The sequence below is a fragment of the Mustela putorius genome, unplaced genomic scaffold, assembly GCF_011764305.1.
Source record: "Mustela putorius furo isolate JIRA1106 unplaced genomic scaffold, ASM1176430v1.1 tig00000743_pilon_pilon_pilon, whole genome shotgun sequence".
Taxonomy (NCBI): domain Eukaryota; kingdom Metazoa; phylum Chordata; class Mammalia; order Carnivora; family Mustelidae; genus Mustela; species Mustela putorius.
In genome coordinates this window covers 5,447,628-5,465,315 of record NW_025421464.1, presented here as the reverse complement: position 1 = coordinate 5,465,315, position 17,688 = coordinate 5,447,628, and the positions used below count along the sequence as shown (strand labels likewise).

Sequence of the window (17,688 nt, the reverse complement as noted above, 5' to 3'; positions counted from 1 at the left end):
TGCCCCAAGCAAACTTGAACAGAACCATCTGGATGGAGAAATGCACTCAGGACCAGGCTGGAAGCCAAAAAGGTGGCCTGAGCCACCAACGAACCCCTCAGTCAGGGCCTGGTGACAGAAATAATGGCTCATCCTTTCTAGAGCATCAAAAAAGATGACGTAAAAGAAATATCTTAATGAAAAGCTCCACACACAGCAGCCTGTGCAGACTGATCTTACTTTGATTAATATATACACACGAATACAGAATATTCAATAAAGTACTAATTGTGTTTGTTCCTAGATGGCACGAGTACAGGTTATTTTTTCTTCTGTTTCACTGTGGTTCTCAAGTTTTCTACAATACCTGGAGATTTCTTGATTTTAAAAAAATGAGAGGTTAAAAATAAAATCTTCCAATGCACGGGGATTGGTGTGACAAGATGAGGAGGTAAAGTCAGATTAAACTTAAAATGTTTACAGATTTTTTTTAAAGATTTTTTTATTTGACAGAGATCACAAGTAGGCAGAGAGGCAGGCAGAGAGAGGAAGGGAAGCAGGCTCCCCGCTGAGCAGAGAGCCCCATGTGGGGCTCAATCCCAGGACCCCGGGATCATGACCTGAGCCAAAGGCAGAGGCCTAAACGCACTGAGCCACCCAGGTGCCCCTGGACTTATTTTTTTTAAGAAGTATTTATTCATTTCTAGAGAGAGCACATGCATGCTAGACTGAGCATGGGGGGAGGGGCAGAGGGAGAAAGAATCTCTAGCAGACTCCCTACTGCACGCGAGCCTGACATGGGCTCAATCTCATGACCCCAAGACCACGACCTGAGCCGAAATCAAGAGTTGCATGCCTAACTGAATGTGCCACCCAGGTACCTCCCAAAATTTTTTATGAATTTAAAAGAAAAATAACATCATTATTATTTTTTTAAACCTATGATGAGATCCTTCTTGATTTCACAAGTCCAGGGGTAACAGTATGGTCTCTCTTGGCCACCAAGAGCACACCAGGAGCCTGGCCTTGGGTTCTGTCACAGCCAGTAGCATGGGCACAATTCTGCCCAGGCCCAGACCAGTAGAGACTGAGGGAGCCAGCTGGGCAGCCTGGCCAGCTGGGCACTGGGGGGACCCCAGGGGAAGCACGTGCGCCCGGTTCTTTGGAGCTCACTGCAACACGGGGAGATGATGCTCCCCCAGAAAATGGTTAAATACCCAGGCAGGATGCGATTTCGATTTGCCATTGGACGTTTCAGCCTGTAGAAGATTCTGGGGAGTTGGCGATCAGGAGTACTACCCAGAGTACCCAAAGGAGGGCTTATAGGGTAAGGAGTGAGGAAGGGGGGGGGTGAGGACGAGTTAAAATTTTGCCAAAAGGGGGAATTCAGACTCAGGGCATTTGGGCTGAGTCACCATGGGGGCAAATGCCTAGAGATGGGAACAAGTAGGCCCACGCAGAGGACAGACAGGAGGCTTTGACGTCCTGACACCTTAGAACAAGAAGCCTATAAAGGTGAGCTCCAAACGGCCTGGCAGGTTGAACGGGTTGGAGTGAACTGGGGGTGGAGGAGGTCACCTTGGAAGAGTCACAAAAGTTACTTTGCTAGAAAGGGCAAGACTCGCATCATGGAATGCTGCTGGGGGCCAGGCCCACGGTCAGGGATTTGACACCGGCCTCTCATGGACTCCTCGCAGGAGTACCAGGGCAGGGGGGTTGGCAGACCTAGGCCAGGCAAACCCAGACCCAAAGCCTGGCACCCCCAACTGGCTCACTCTGTGACCGTGGGCAAGTGACTTCAATGCTGTGAGCCTCAATCATCTCATCTATAAAATGGAGATACTCCCCCCTCCCTCTGAGCGTGGTGGTAGAGGTTCAGGACCATAACCTAGAGAGAGCACTTAACATGGAATGCACCCAATAAAACAACGCTGAGAGGGTCTATAATTACAAACAGTACCAAGAAGCCGCAGCGGTGAGTGGTCTGAGAAGCAGGAGTTCAGAAGCGCCAGCCCAGAACGCATGGAGAAGGAGAAGTTCCAGGAGGCAGAGGCCAGCAAGTCCAGACGGATTGGATGGCGTGGACATATGAAAACCCCAATGCACAGGATTCAGAGAGAGAAAGGTCAGCCAGAGAAGTAAATGTGGACGGCGCCCACACCAGACCTGTCAGGCCAGTGTGGCGGAGGCCAGTCCAGAAGGCTGTCGGCAGCTGATGCTCTTTAGCTGCGCAAGCTCCGGCTGGCTCCCCTGGCTCGCCCTCCAGGGGCCCCATGGCTTGCCATCTGGGCGTCCTGCTGCGAGAAAATGTCCTCGCCGGGCGAAGCAATATCTACTTGGCCTGTCATTGCACCAACTCATTAAAAATGAATCAGCTGGTTTATACATCAGGCCCTACGGCCAGGGTTACCATGAGTCAGCATCTCTGAATCCAGGACCTTGGCTTCGTTCTTTTTCTCCACCCCACAGCCACTGCACAGGTCCCAGCCACGGTCAGGCCATGCCCACATGGCCACCCGGCCTCTTTCATGAAGTCTCTGGGGCTGCCCGTGGATTTTTCCAAAAACTCCAAATGGATGCTCTCTTTATTTTTTGTAATTCAAGTATAATCGACACACGATGCTACGTTAGTTTCCATCATCCAGCACAGTGAATGGACAAGTCTACACCTCATGACACCCGGTGTAGCACCCATCGGTCACCGAACGACACTATCATGGTACCCGTGACTACATTCCCTGTGCTGTCCATTTCCTCAGATGCCCTCCTTAAAGCCTTCAATGACTTAGCATCAAAATAAAACACAAACTCCTCCCAAAGTTAAAAGGTCCCTGCTTGGGCGCCTGGGTGGCTCAGTGGGTTAAAGCCTCTGCCTTCGGCTCAGGTCATGATCCCAGGGTCCTGGGATTGAGCCCCGCATCGGGCTCTCTGCTCAGCAGGGAGCCTGCTTCCTCCTCTCTCTCTGCCTGCCTCTCTCCCTACTTGTAATCTCTGTCTGTCAAATAAATAAATAAAATCTTTTAAAAAAAAAAAAAAAAAAAAAAAAGGTCCCTGCTTAGGGCCATAGCATCAGTTCCCACCATCACTGTGAGCTCTCCTTCTGCCTTCCACTGCATCAGGCCTACCCCTGGCGTGGGGCTTTGCCCTAACGGTCCCTCTGGGTGAACAGGGGCTTGTCCCATCTCTTGACATGGCAGCTCTTGCCCTTTATACCTCAATCCAGTGCCCCTTGACCCCTCTGCCTAAAGTGGGTCTTTCTTCTGGGGTGCCTTACTGGCTCAGTCGGTTCAATGTCTAACTCTCGATTTGGGCTCAGGTCATGATCTCAAGGTCATGAGATTGAGCCCCGCATTGGGCTCCATTCTCAGAGCAGAGTCTGGTTCAGATTCTCTCTCCCTTCTCCCTCTGCCCCTCCCCCTGCTCTTGTACTCTCTCTAAATAAATAAACAGAATCTTTCAAAATAAATAAATAAGTAAAATGGGTCCCCCCCCCCTTTTTTTTCTGGTAACAGCATGCTCGGTTTTAGATTTGGTTTGGTTTGGTTTTTGCCATTTTAACCATTTTTAAGTGTAACTATTCCATGATGTTAATTACATTCGTGCAACAATAGCCACTGTCTATTTTCTAAAATTTTCATTACCCCAAACAGAAACTCTGTACCCATTAAGAAACCATGCTGGGGTTTTTTTTTCATAGTAACTATCACAAATGAAACATAATTTGTTTTACTTATTTATTTCTATTCCTCTGAAATAGAAACTCCATAAAGACCAAATGTTAGCCATCTCAACTGCCATTATCCCCAGGACTTAGGGCAATTCTTGATAAATACCAACAAAGCTAACATTCATAGAGTCTACTATTTGCCCAGCACTGATCTAAGCACTTTACGTCAATTAAACCATTTAACCTTCACAATAACCTAGAATAGGTACTTTTATTATCTCTATTTTGTAAAAGAAGGATTTGGAGCACGGAGAAGTTAAGGAACTTGTCTGAGATCATACACTAGTGCATAACAGTGCCAAAATTCAAACCCAGGGGGTCTGGTGTCAGGAGGATAGGTGGATGGACAAACAGACAAACACATGCATGATGGGTAGACGAAACACCAATGAGACCAATGTGCACTCAGCTGGGGCCAGAGACCTGGGCTGCATTCACCTCGGGAGCCTTTTTGGCTACCCGCCAGCCAGTCTGTCTGTCCTGATGACTTATCAGACCTTAAGCACCTGACTTTTCCATCCAAACTCCTGATATTATCACCCTTATTTTACTGGTGAGACACACAAACCAAAGGAGGCATGCTGATCTTCCCAAGGTCATAAGGCTGTGTTAAGCCTGTCTGACTCCAAAGTCCACCCCACTATAGGGCATTTCAGCAGTCTCAGAGGGTGGGAATGGGGGTGGGAAGGCTGTACGAATTTCTCCAAGGGGGGGAGGTTGGCTGAGGGAAAAGTTCCAAGAATGAAAGGCATTCTTGGGGGGCGGGCTCAGTCATTTAGGCGTCTGACTCTGGATTTTAGCTCAGGTCAGGATCTCAGGGTCCTGAGGTTAAGTCCCAGGTCAGGCTCATGCCCAGCTTAAGATTCTCTCTCTTCCTCCCCCTCTATCCCTCCCACCTGCTATTTACACTCTCTCTCAAAAAAAAAAAAAAAAAAAAAAAAAGTCAGGACCAAAGTGTCTTGCTTCAGTATTGCCACCTCCCTCCTACCTGATGGGCCTTGGGCAAGTCACTCCCCCATTCTGAGCAATGGCTTCCTCATCTGCCAAACAGGGATGAGAGCCCCTACCCTGTCACTTCAGGGCAGGGCCATGTAGATAAAGGACATCACAGAGAATGAGCGAACTTTGAGATACAAAAGGTGAAGTCATAAACCTTAAGAGACTCTTAAGGTTTCTTAATCAAGAAACAAACTGAGGGTTGCTGGAGGGCAGGGGGCGTGGAGGGATGGGGTCACTGGGCGATAGACATTGGGGAGGGTATGTGTTGTAATAAGCACTGGGAATTATATAAAACTGATGAATCACAGATCTGTACCCCTTAAACAAATAATATATTACATGTTAATTAATTGAATTTAAATTTTTAAAAATAAATTAAAAAAAAAGTTGAAGTCATATAATTTAGGGAGAGAATATTCCAGATGCTTGTGTATACCAGAAGCATGTCTTTGCAAGCACATACACAGCAGTGGGACAACACAAGGGCACACATAGCCCTGTGTGCCCATGGTCATGATAATGGCTCCCAAGCCAGTAAGGCTCTCCTCTAAATCTTGCACACTGGCAACTTTTACCCAGGCCTTCTTGGGAATTCCGAACCAGGGAGGAACTAATGGAAGGAAGGAACAAAGAGAGAGAGAAATGGACAGGGCGTGGACGACACCAAGAGAATGCCAGGAAGTAAGTGAGACTCTGGTTTTCAATAACCACAGTTACCAAGATAACTCTTTTCTTTTCGTGAAATCGGGGGGCACTTCTCCCCCATCGCCATCCAAACACATCTCCTGGGCTCTCAGTCTGCATTTGTACCTCCAGATTCATGCCTGTTCAAAGAATCGGGAGGCTGACCTCTTGGACTGGCCCTTGGATGGAGCTCCCTTGCCTGCCAACGTCCAGTTGGGTTTGGCCAATGAGAGGTACTGGTTCAAGAGTGGAAGAAGAAAGAAGTTGGGGAACATCTTCCCAATTTCCTTCTCTGTGGTTCTGGCAGTGGCTGAGGCCCCCGGGGTCCGCTCCTTGCACAGACCCAGCCATCACTGAGTTCTGATAACACTACTCCCACCCTCTGCTCATTCAGGCCGAAGGGAGGAAACCGCTTCTGTCGCTGTTATGTTGTGGGGTGCCCCTGTGGGTTAATCCTGCCCACACCTTTATTAACATCTCCTCAGTGTAAGCATCTGAGTGGAATTCTGCTTCTGTCAGAATCTGACCGATACACTAAACAGATAAATGAATTAAAGAGGTAGGGGAGAGGGGCGCCTGGGTGGCTCAGTGGGTTAAGCCGCTGCCTTTGGCTCAGGTCATGATCTCAGGATCCTGGGATCGAGTCCCACATCGGGCTCTCTGCTCGCCAGGGAGCCTGCTTCCTCCTCTCTCTCTCTCTGCCTTCCTCTCTGCCTACTTGTGATCTCTATCAAATAAATAAATAAAATCTTTAAAAAAAAAAAAAAGAGGGGGGGGAGAAGAAATTGGGAAAAGGCAGCGTCACCTAGTGGTTAGGGACGAAAGGGGCAATAAGGAGACGGGAACAAGTCTTTTAACGTCTCTGTGCCTCAGTGTCCTGATCTGTAAAATTCACCATGATTATCTTGCCTATTTACTGTGACACCCGAACCAGGTCATAAGCACTTAATACATGTCAAAACCCACCATGAGGGCTTAAGAAATATTAGATGCCCTCATCGTTAGCATTAAGTCTCAAGGCAGAGAGGTGAATAATAGCATTCCTTTGTAGAAAGCATTACAGACTTTTCTTTCGGCTTTTTCGGGGGTTCTCCAGGTTTCATCCTTTTTCTACTATGAAATGAATTACTTTTGGAATCAGAAAAGAAAAAGAGAAGAATGAAAAGAAAAAAACACAAGAGAGGTGAGCCTATGAAGACTTACTCTTCCCCTCTCGAGATGCTGCCCCTGCCCACCGGGATTTCCCCAGTACAGAACATTCCCTTCCTGAAGTGACGACCTCGGGGTGGGTATGAATGACACATCTGCCTGCCACGAGGTGGGGGGAGTGCAGGCTGAGAGAGTGGCCTCTGGGGCCCGGTGCTACCCTCGAGGCCAAGGCTCAGGAGCCCCCAACAGAGGCAGGTGGGGTCAAGAGGGGAGCTGGGCCTGCCGTAGTCAGCAGCGCTGCTCAGCTCTGTCTGCAGCAACAGGAACAGGGCGATTTGTCGGCACCGCATTAAATAAAACCAAGCAACGTGAAGAGGCTGCCACCCGTGGGTACTGGCTCCGTGCCGCCAAGTAGCCATAGGCTGATGTGCAGTTTTGGCCTGGGGGACCACATGACCCACCCAGACCTGCAGAACAATGGCATCAGAAAGGAGAAAGACCTCCTGCCCGGACCACACGGCTGGCTGCAGAGACAGTCAGAGACCTTCCCGTACTGAATGCCAGGCAGTGAGCTGGCTGTGTGCCAGGTTTTGTCTTATTTGAGCTGCACAAGGGCCACCCAGGGCAGATGGGCTTATCCCTCAGGCCAGCGTGGCTGGCCAAGGTCATGAAGCTCACCAGTTCAAGTAGAACCAGAACGAAGACCCAGCTCTGCTGGCTGACAGTCCCGCACTCTTCCCCCTCAATCCTGCTACATCCCACAAACTCCACCTCGCTGTCAACCATGTAACCAAGCTACGGTTGCTCTGGATGTAGAAATAATAACAGCAGTACCAACCCCTCCCACATGTGGGTGCTTTACAATTTAAAGAATCCTTTTATAATTATCATTTTGCTTGGTCCTCACCGATCAGCGGCGGGTGAGAGGGAATGTAGAACAGCAGTGAGGAACACAGGCTCTGGACGAGAGTTTGAATCCTGGCTTGAGGACCTTGGGCAAGATACTGGACCTCCCTGAGAGCCAGTGTGAGCCTGTAAAATGAGAATAACAAGCCCTATGCCTCAAAGGCATGCTGTGAGAAATAAATGTGAGAATGCACGAGAAGCTCCCTTTGGCACCATGTCGCCAGACAGCAGACAATGAGTGGCAATGTTGGCTCTTGTCAGTAAGGTTGTCACAACCATACAGACGGGCAAAGCAAGGTCCAGAGAAGGCAACAAACTTTTCTGAGGATGCTCAGGGTGTAGGCAGCAGCTGGACTCCAGCAGCAGCTTAAAGCATCCAAAGAGAATTTGGAAATTCCACAGGTGAGCTCCATACTGGGTCCATTGACAGAAGAGGTTTCCCTGGGACATCCTCACCCTTTGAGAGTGACAAAGACAGGGTCTCCTCCAAGCAAGCCAGCCCCTTCAAGGTCCTTGCCCCGCTCAGCTCTGCTGAGAAGCAGGGGCTGAAGTGGGGAGCAGCAGACCTGTAGAGCCCCCCACCCCAGCCAACCCTCATGCTCGTTTCTGACTCTCTCTCTCATTTCATTTTCTTCAATTGTTCAAACGCTATTAGAGTTCATTGTCAGTATCATTTAGACTAGCGTAAAATTGGGAGCAACTTTAAATATCTATCAACAGGGCCTTGGCCAAATTACCTAGGATTTACCCCTTTAGATTTATTTATTATTTGAGAGAGACAGAGTGAGAAAGCGCACCTGCGAGTGAGTGGGGGGAGGGGCAGAGCATGACCTGAGCTGAAACCGAGTCTGATACTTAACTGACTGAGCCACCCAGGCACCCCAGGATTTACCCCTCTAAAAATAAATGATAGGACTGGGGCACCTGGGTGGCTCAGTCAGTAAGCGGCTGCCTTCGCTCAGATCACGATCTGAGCCCCATGTGGAGACCCATGTCCGGCTCCCTGCTCAGTGGAAAGTCTGCTTCTCCCTCTCCCTCTGCTCTTCTCCCCGCTTATGCACACTTGCTCGCTCGCTCTGTCTCTCAAATAAATAAATTCTTTTTAAAAAGTGAATTATGAAAGTATAACATACTTGTGAAAATTTTTGCTATAGATTTTATATATATCTACATGGAAAGATGCTGATATAGAGTTAAGTGAAAAAATGCAAGTTGTAAAACAATGATGCAATTTATGGCCCCATTCTGGTTTGTGTGCTTATGTAGGCACAGAAAATACCCTGAGGGATAACTGTTATCATTGGGTCCTGCTGGACAGAAGAATTTTGGTTGGGGAGACAAAGGGAGAATACACTTCTGAATTATTAGGACTTTTCACATATTTCTTTTCTGATTAAAATTAAGGAACAGAGGTACCTGGGTGGCTCAGTCAGTTGAGTGTCTGCCTTCGGCTCAGGTCATGATCCCAGGGTCCTGGGATCGAGTCCTAGATCGGGGCTCCCTGCTCAGGGGAGATCCTGCTTCTCCCTCTCCTTCTGTCCCTCCCTCTCTGCTTGTGCTGTCTCTCGCTTTCTCTCAAGTAAATAAAATCTTTTTAAAAACATAAAAAACAAAAAAATCCCCTCAGTGGGTTAAAGCCTCTGCCTTCGGCTCAGGCCATGATCCTGGACTCCTGGGATGGGGCCCCTCATTGGGCTCTCTGCTCGGCAGGGAGCCTGCTCCCAACCCCACCTCTGCCTGCCTCTCTGCCTACTTGTGTTTTCTGTCAATTAAATACATAAAATCTTTTAAAAAATAAAAATAAGGAAAATAAAAAGTATTTTTAGAAGATCTGTTTTGATCAGTCTTACTGACCTCCTATCATATCTGCTGTAACTCCATTTCTGCCTGTTCTTTCCCAATCTGTTATCTCTGGTCATCCCTAATTCTACACCACTTCAATCTGAGTGCTCCTAATTTTACAGGGTTTTTTTTCCATTTAACATTAATTGTATCAGAAATACTTCCCCCTTATTAAATCATTATCATCACAGCTAATATTCATGGGTGCTTGACTATGTGCTAGTTACAGTGCTAAGAGTTTTACATGCCTGAAATCATTTAATCTTGACAACAACCCCAAAAGCAGATTCTTGGACTGTCCATATTGCAGATGGGGCAAGTGAGGCTTAAAAGATCAATCTGCCAAAGCCTGGAAGCTCAGAAGGCTGGAAAGTAGACTAAATCCCTGGTCTGTGTGCATCCCAAGCCCTTGGCTAGGAACCCCTTCACCCTACTTCCCCTGCACAGCTACTGAGCGATGAGTAAGCATGGACTGGGTAGAGATGAGGAGGATAGGTCCTGGGTCTTACAGCCTATATGACCTTGGACAAGCCAACTCCCCTCTGCTTTGTTCCTTCCATCAATTCTTTCACCAGACAAGCACTTGCAAATCACTGAGCTATATGCGGGGGATAGAACAATGAATTAAACATGAACCCTGCCCTCAAGGAGATTAGAACCTAACCTGAATCTCCTCGTGCACGGGCAGAATCTAACCCTGTCCCACCTGGGTCACACAGACGTGAAATGAATTAAGGATGCGAAGGAGCTTCCCAAGTGCCCCACTCCATATGCTGTAAGAGTAAGTATTTCTGTGGCTGTTCACGGCTGTATATTATTTTATCCACTGGATGTTCCAAAATGCTCTCAATCATCTTCCTATTGTTGGGCACTTAGTCCCAATTTACTGCTATTATACAGGAAGCTCTGATGGGGATTCATCCAAAGGAAATTATTCAAAAGGAAAAAAAAAGAAAAGCCAGATGCACAAAAAGATGCCAGGCAGCCTTCAGAATGACTGAAGGGAGACAGTTCTTCATCTTCAGCCCGTGAGGCCTCAAACCCAATTCACAACCCCTGCGGCCTGCCCCAGCCCTCCAGCTGAGCCCCCCGCCCCCCAGGAGAGAGGACATCTCAGTGCACTGTCAACCTTCCTCCCTCACCCGCCCTCCCAGTCTACAGGGCTGACGTTTCTCCCACAAGGCTGCAGTCCCGCCCTTCCTCGTGGTTCTTGCAGTTGCCAAAGGGACCTTCCGGAATACTTCTGTCATGCCCCAGTGCATGCAAGCCCTGTGCAGACCTACCAAGGCTCCCGGAGCCTCCAGGCTCCTGTCAAGTGGAAACATCTTAGCCTGGCATTTGAGAGAGACTGAGAGGAGAGAGCAGTCGTGTTTCCTGAGTCCCTGGGATGTGCCAGGACCACGCTAGGCCCCTTTACATAACCACCACCACACGTGGCCTCAAGAAGACAGGTGTGTTTATCCCTGTTTTACAGATGAGGAAACTGAGGCTCAGGCTAGCTACGTGATGGGCCCGAGGGCACATGGCTGGTACACTGTGGAGTTGTGTGACAAGAGCTTAGGCCTGGTGGATTCCAGAACCTTGCCAAAGACCCAGCCCCAAGCCAGCTTTCTGAGTCACCTCCCAGTGCACCCAGCCCTCCTGCCCTACCTGCCCCAGGAGTCCCAGAGCACCCACTCTTCTTCAGAGGCAACTCTACTTCCTTCCCCTCTGACCTGGGGAGTGGGGACCCCCTCCTCACAGCCACTGAAATTCCACTTGGCCTTTGGTGCCCAGGGCACAGGCTCCAGGAAGCCTTCCCTGATCACCAAAGAGGAATCCATGCTTAGCCTATGGCACAGCTGGCTCTTCACCTCCCCACGTCCTATCTGTGCTTCTCCAGCCGGACTGTGAGCCCCCTGAAAAGAAGGATGTTTCCTCGGACACAACAGGGGGCCTACAGGACATATACCCAGAGAATGTTTTTCCAATTGCACAAAACTGGGCCTCTGAGAAGACACTACAGGCTGCTGGTATGGCCACTGGGAACGTAGCTTTGGCCTACTCCGCCTGGATTGAAATCAGGGCTCCCCCATGACCTAGCCATGTGACCCTGAGCAACTGCCTTTCCCTTGCCCCTTGCCTGTAAGCCTCAGTTCCCTCAATGTATAAAATGGGAAGAAGTATTCCTACCTCACTGGGTTTTGTGAAAATTGTAGGAGTTGTACGGGTAAGCCCTTTGAACAGGGCCTGGCATGTCGTAGGTGCTCAGTAAATGCTGGCTGTTCCTATTCTCATCCCCAAGCCACCCGCCCTAGAAGCGCCTCCTCATCCCCATCCCACCTGGTACCCTGCATTCCCACCCTTATGTTTTCAGGTTATTAGGGTCCCAGCAATGCGGAAGGGGTAGGGCTGGGTGAACAGGGGGGCTAACTAGACTGAAAGCCAACCAGTCTTCCCAGAGAGCCAATGGGGGCAGGGAGCCCAGAGCAGCCCACTTCTAGGGAACCCTGGCCAGGAAGCAGAAAGCCAAGGCAGCCACTCTGTCAGGGCTCCTCACGAGTATCCCACTGCCCCATCCCTCCGGACATCAGAAGCACTTGGGCCACAGAACTGCCTTTGTCCCACCAGACCCAACACAGAGCGCTCTAGCTGGACCAGCCCCAGTGCATCAGCTGTGGCTGACCAGCTGTGACTCTGCTGGACACCAACCTGGCACGCCCAGATACCGCCCCAGACATATCGCCATGGGAGAGAGAGGGGCTCCGGATGCAGACAGCCCCACACTTTCCAGCTGTGTAACCTCAGGCAGGTGACACAACTTCTCTGAGCTGCAGTTTCTCATTGATACAGAGTGGATAATACCTGATAGGGCTGCTGTGAGATAAGGCAAAGCACTAGCCCAAGGTAACTGCTCGGTCAATGCCATCATCCTGATTTTACTGGTCACTGATATTACTCCAGGTGGAGATTTTCATCCCCTTTTAATAAATGGGGATACAGAAGCCCAGAGAGGCTCACAGAGAAGTCCATGTTGGAGCTAACAGCACAGTCCAGTCAAGAGACCCTATCCACTTTCTCTGCAGGCTCAGGCCCAGAATATCGCTGAGCCTCCAGCATCCTCTTGGCTCTGGATACTCCCAAGGTCAAGGGCTGCTGGCTGCCCATTGCCTCAGCTCTGGCCCATTATCTGTGAGGCAACCTGACCTTTTCAGGAGGCCAATGTGAGACCCCCTCCTAAAGGTTGGCCTCAAGCTCTAGAATGCCCAGTCTCTGTCCAAGACTTGTGTAGGCAACAGCCACAGCGATGGAGAAGCAGGTATCCGGGCTGCAGGAACCTCAAACCAAGGGTAGAAGACCTGGGTGCCTTAGTGCTGGCCCTCCCACTCAGCTGCTAGGTGACCTTGGACAAGTCATTCTTCCTCTCTAGGTCTCATTCAAGCTTTCAACATTTTCTAAGTGAGGACTACCAACGGGGCCAAGCATCATCCTCATGCAGGTTCTCCGAGAAGCTCACAGAGCTGAGCCCAGGGAAATGCCACATGGCCCAGGAGGGGTGTTCATAGTAACAATGCCCCCTGCAATGATCTCTAGGACTGCCTCGCAGTACCCTTCAAGGGACCAACCTCTGCATGCCACAAAGACTGTACGTGGGGTTGCCAGGCAGGCATGACCTCAGGCTGGCCAGGAGAAGCCAGCTTCCTCCCTGCACAGAGCTGGCAGCGCCTCCCTGGGCCACAGCAGCTCAGAGAGGAGGCTGGCACAGGCTGCCTCTGCCGCAGGCTCCATCTGGAGGAATGGGTGGGCAGGCGGGCACACAGCCGCCCCTATTCTCCACATCCTTGTCCAGGTCAGGCAGCACTGTCTTCCAGGAGCTTGTGGGGACTCCATTCCCATCCCCAGCTCTCAACATGGCCCAGCTGCTGCTAATTCTGGAAGACTCCTATCGCTGGGAGATGGGGGAGAGATGGAGCAGCCAGACCCCACACAGCCCGAGAGGTCCTAAATCCAGCCCTCTTACACTCCCACCTTTGCAGAGGAGGTGATATGCCGATCCAGAAGTGAAGGCAGGAACACGTGGTAGTGCCTTTCCCCCACCAACGCATTCTCAGAGTTTTGGGGGGGGGGGCAGGGTGGCAAGGACCCTAGCCGGCAGCCAACAAGGAGACCAGTATCTTCAGAACTCTTTCCTAGTCCTTGTCCAGTGCCTCAAGGTCCCCATGGACCATCCTGGGGCCATAGGTCTGCCAGGCAGTGGCCTCCGCACCTGGTAAGTTACCCTAGTGGCTACAGTCCTTTGCCCGCCCCCCTGATGCCTGTCCCCAAGACCCCAGCTTCTCAGGCCCTCAGACATTCCTAAGTGTGAAGGTGCCAGACACAACCAGAACCCACAAGTCCTCTCCCTCTAATCAGAGGAGCAGCCTTGAGCCAGAACAATAGGAAACCAGAACCCCAGAGGTGCCTGGACCTCCACTCATCCACCCAGCTTTGGGTGACTTGGAGGGGAGATGCAGTGGGAAGTGAGGCCAGGGTGGAAAAAGGTCTATAACCAGAGGGTGAGGGAGAGGATAGGAGCTGCCCAGCACCCTAGTCTCTAACCAAGAGACTGGCTTGCGGCATCTGAAGCTTAGACAAGAAGATCCAGGGAGCCCCTGGCCTCCACTGAGGCAGCAGGAACGATCTCAAAGAACAGAGTGGCCCTGCCAGGGAGCCCAGCACCCAGCAACCGTTCATCCCAACAGTAACCACCAGCCCACAGCCTGCCCACCTCTCTCTCCAGGCCTCGGAGAGGCTGCAGACCTGGGAGGCAGGGAAGAACAGCACAGATCTCACCACAACCACCACCACCACCACTACCGCTACTGCCACCACCACCACCACCACTACCACCAACACACACAGGCCAGGGAGTCAACAGCCTGCAAACTCAGTTCCTCCCGGTCTGGTCCCCGGTCCTCCCCAGGGTCGCAGGCCGGGCCTACACGTACTGAGTCCCCAGTCCCCCGTGCCACCTGACTCCCCCCACCACGTGCCTACCTGAGCCCGGGGTGCCCCATCTTGGGCAGGCTGGGCGGGGGGCGCCCCGTCGGCTCCTGCGGGGCCGGGAGGCCTCGGGGCGGGGCGGGCGCTCGGGGCCGCGGCGGGCTCTGCGGAGCAGCCTGTTCCGCGACACCCCCGCCCGCTGATGGATGCCGACTGCAGCAGCGGCGGCGGCGGCAGCAGCTCGGCGTGCGCCGGGGGCTGGGCACCGTGCCCACAGCCCCGGGCCTGGCGCCCGACGCGCGCGCGGCCAGCCCCCGCCCCCGCCCGGCCTCCGCGCCCAGCCCAGGGGCGGCCGCCGCGCGCCTGCCTGCTCCCTCCGGCTGCCCTGCGCCTGCCTCCGCCTCCTCTCGCCCAGCCTCCCTCTCCTCCTCCTTCTGCTTCTCTCTCTCTCTCTCTTTCTCTCAGTCTCCCAGGCCACTTCCTCCCCGGCGCTGTCACCGGCCGTTCCCCGACCCCTGCGGGACCGCGATGGAGCCACGGAGCCAACTCCTGCGCTCTCGCGGCCCCCCCATCCCGCCCCACCCCCGCCACCCTCGGGCCCTCGCGCGGGGAAGACCCCTCTTGGGAGCTCGGCAGGGACAGAGGGAAGGGGGAGGGGAGAAGAAGGGGGAGGATCCCTGACTCAGAAGGGGTGACTCAGACTCAGTGGGCCTCCCAGCCCACCGAGCAGAGCCGGATACCCTCACCTCCCCAGCAGCAAAGAAGGGCACGATCTCCCAGGGACTCAGGGCTCCTCCCTCACCAGGGAGGAGGTATGTGTAAAGGTCTCCTAGGATCCTGTGGGTCTCTGAGCCTATGTGTGCATTTGCCCATATGTGCCATGGTGGCAGTGACCCTAAGTATAACTGGGGACTGGGCCTGTGTACACATGGTTTTTTCTGGATGTTCCTGAGCACGCACTAGGTGTGCACCTAGGCTCCTGAAGGTAGGGGGCGGGGTAGCCAAGGGGTCTTTGGCACTGAGGGTAGGACTCAAAAACCACATGAAAGCTCTTCAGCGGAACTAACTCAAAAAGCTGGTCCCAACCACCACACCTCCAGCTCCCTCTAGCCACAGGCTCGGACCTCAAATGTGGGAGAGGGGGCCTGGGGTCTGGTCCAGTTCTGCCGCTGTCTTGGCCAATAGTTTGGGGCAAGTTGTTCTCCTGCTTTGGGCCTCAGTTTGCAAACAATCAAAGAAAGGGTTGGACAAACTCACCTCTAGGATCCTATTTCATGGTGGAAGCCCCAGGGAAGACAGTGGGTAACTCCCAGCATAATCTCCAAAGACTTCTGCCCATGGTATCATCTGTAGCCCACAGGACCTGTACTCCCCAGCCTCTTCCCCCCAGGCATACACAGATTTTTCCACTCTTCAAATAATTCCCTGGTACCTACTATATGGCAGCCACTGTTCTAGGCCTCCCAGACTCCACTGCAGTGGAAACCACAGAAGCCCAAAGCTGGGAGGCAGGCCAGACGTGAGCCAAGCCATCTGCACCCCCCCTCACCCCCGCAAGCTGTAAGTCCCTCAGTGTCAGCCTTACCGGTGGGCTGTGTCCCTCAGTGCCGACTCACCACTGCCCAACTCTACTCCCTGTCTTTGAGTGTATGTGTGGCTGCTCCCTCCTGGTGACCTTACAACCTAGGTCCTAATATATCACAATAGGGCCACCAGAGAATGAGGCCATGCCTTCTCCCCAGCATTCTTCAGAGAACACCCCCACACCAAGCCTTATCTTCTCCAACTTAAACATGACAAAACTCCACCAGATGTTCCCAAGATGTAGCATCCAGTCCCTTCACTCTCCGTGCTGTCCACTAGGCTCAGGAGAGGGCAGACACCAGAAGGAAGCCAGTTCCTCCCAGCCCTAGAGAACATGCCCTTGATCCAGACAGGAGCCGGGAAGACAAACAAAGCGGCCCAGAGCCAATTCACAGAACGACCAGAGTCCCGCTGGGCAGACTTCCTTAACAGATGTCCTTCACCTCTGGACTTTTCACTCTCCAGCTTCCCAAATTCCTGTCAGGAACTCACCAAGCCCTCTAGGGTATAGCCTTGGGCAAGTCACTTTGCCACTGGGGATGTTTGTTTGAGTTCAGTTACTGCACATTCGTTCAAAGGAATGAGTGAAAAGATCCGTAAAACTCCAGAGTCACATCAGATGAACTTGCTGTTTCTTTTACACATCTGGTAAGAAATCCTTGACTCCCTGCTGGCCACTATTTTTATTCCAGCTTGACTCCAAGCCTCTTCTGTTCACTGACCTTCCCAACCCTGGGCTCCTATAGGCAGGACAGAGCATGCGGCCAAAGCCCATGTTCCTCCTAGTTCAGTCTCCTTCGCTGGATCCTCCTCCCCTTCCTTCCTTCTCCCTCCTCTCCTGGGTCAGGGCCATTTTCCCACCCTCCTCAGCTAGACGGAGCCTCTCGCTTTCCCAGAAGAATCTGAGCTACATTCCAAAGACCAAGGCAGGACATTCCCAGACATCATTCTGGATTTATACTCAAAAGGCCCAATTAATTCCCTTCAGGTCAGTGGGACCATACAGAAAGGTGGGCTTCTTCTACTGTGGTCATTATTTCTATGGTTAGTATTGACCAGTATTTCTATTAGCACATTCCAGTTTGCAAAGTACTTTTGTGTGTGATCTTCACAACATCTTGGGAGATAATATCATCCCCATTTTATAAACAGGCAGGCTGAGGCCCAGAGTGGTGAGTGACTTGTGCAAGGTTATACCTGCTCCGTCACACTAGCTCTCTGAACCAAGTTCCACTTGACCCTGCAATAACCTTTTGCAGAGAAATCTGGTGGAGGGTGGGCTTGGGGGTACTCTGACGAACGCATGGCTCCTTATGGGTGTCAGCTGAAGTTAATACTCCAGTTCCTTTGTTGCCTTCCTTCCCCAGGCAGGGAAACTGAGGCACAGGAACAAGACCTAACCCAGCACCACCTCTCCTGAAAACCCCCATGGAGAAATGCTAGGGGCCCAGGTGGACAAAGAAGAGCCCACCCAGGGAAGAAGGTCTTTCCAGCTCCCTTGGTTCTCCCTGAATTCTGCTTCCAGCCCTGGCTCTACCACTGTCTGTGTTACTTGGGCAGAACTGACCTCTCTGAGCCTGTTTCCTCATCTATAAAATGGGAGAAATTCTTCCTGCCCTACTGCCGTTACGGGGTTGGTGTGATGGGGAGGTGGTCAGCAAAGGCTGGCGGAAGAGAAGGGACAGGACCCTGCCTCCCTTCTCTGGTTTGCTCAGGAGGTGGGATAAATTATTTTCTCTTAAATTTTAACTCCAAGGAGCTTGATGGAAAAGGGCCAGGATATCAGAAAGCCAGAAGGATGGAAATGATTTGCCCCATTGGCTGGGAAGCCAAAGCACACAGTGTCAGCAATGGCC

General features: G+C 51.8%; 1 protein-coding gene across 14 annotated transcripts in view; it reads right to left on the bottom strand.

The window, feature by feature from the left end:
- EPB41L1 (erythrocyte membrane protein band 4.1 like 1) overlaps positions 1 to 17,688 on the bottom strand; it is a 122,931-nt gene that overhangs the window by 56,624 nt on the left and 48,619 nt on the right. For 3 of the 14 annotated variants that reach the window (XM_045084155.1, XM_045084159.1, XM_045084160.1), the window contains exon 1: positions 14,303 to 14,572. The exons of 2 other annotated variants lie outside the window; for them this stretch is intronic. The gene's annotated coding sequence lies outside the window, so the exon portion shown is untranslated. Of the gene's footprint in view, positions 1 to 14,302; positions 14,589 to 17,688 lie in introns of those variants that run through there. 9 more of the 14 variants (XM_045084148.1, XM_045084149.1, XM_045084153.1 and 6 more) reach the window with 6 other exon arrangements.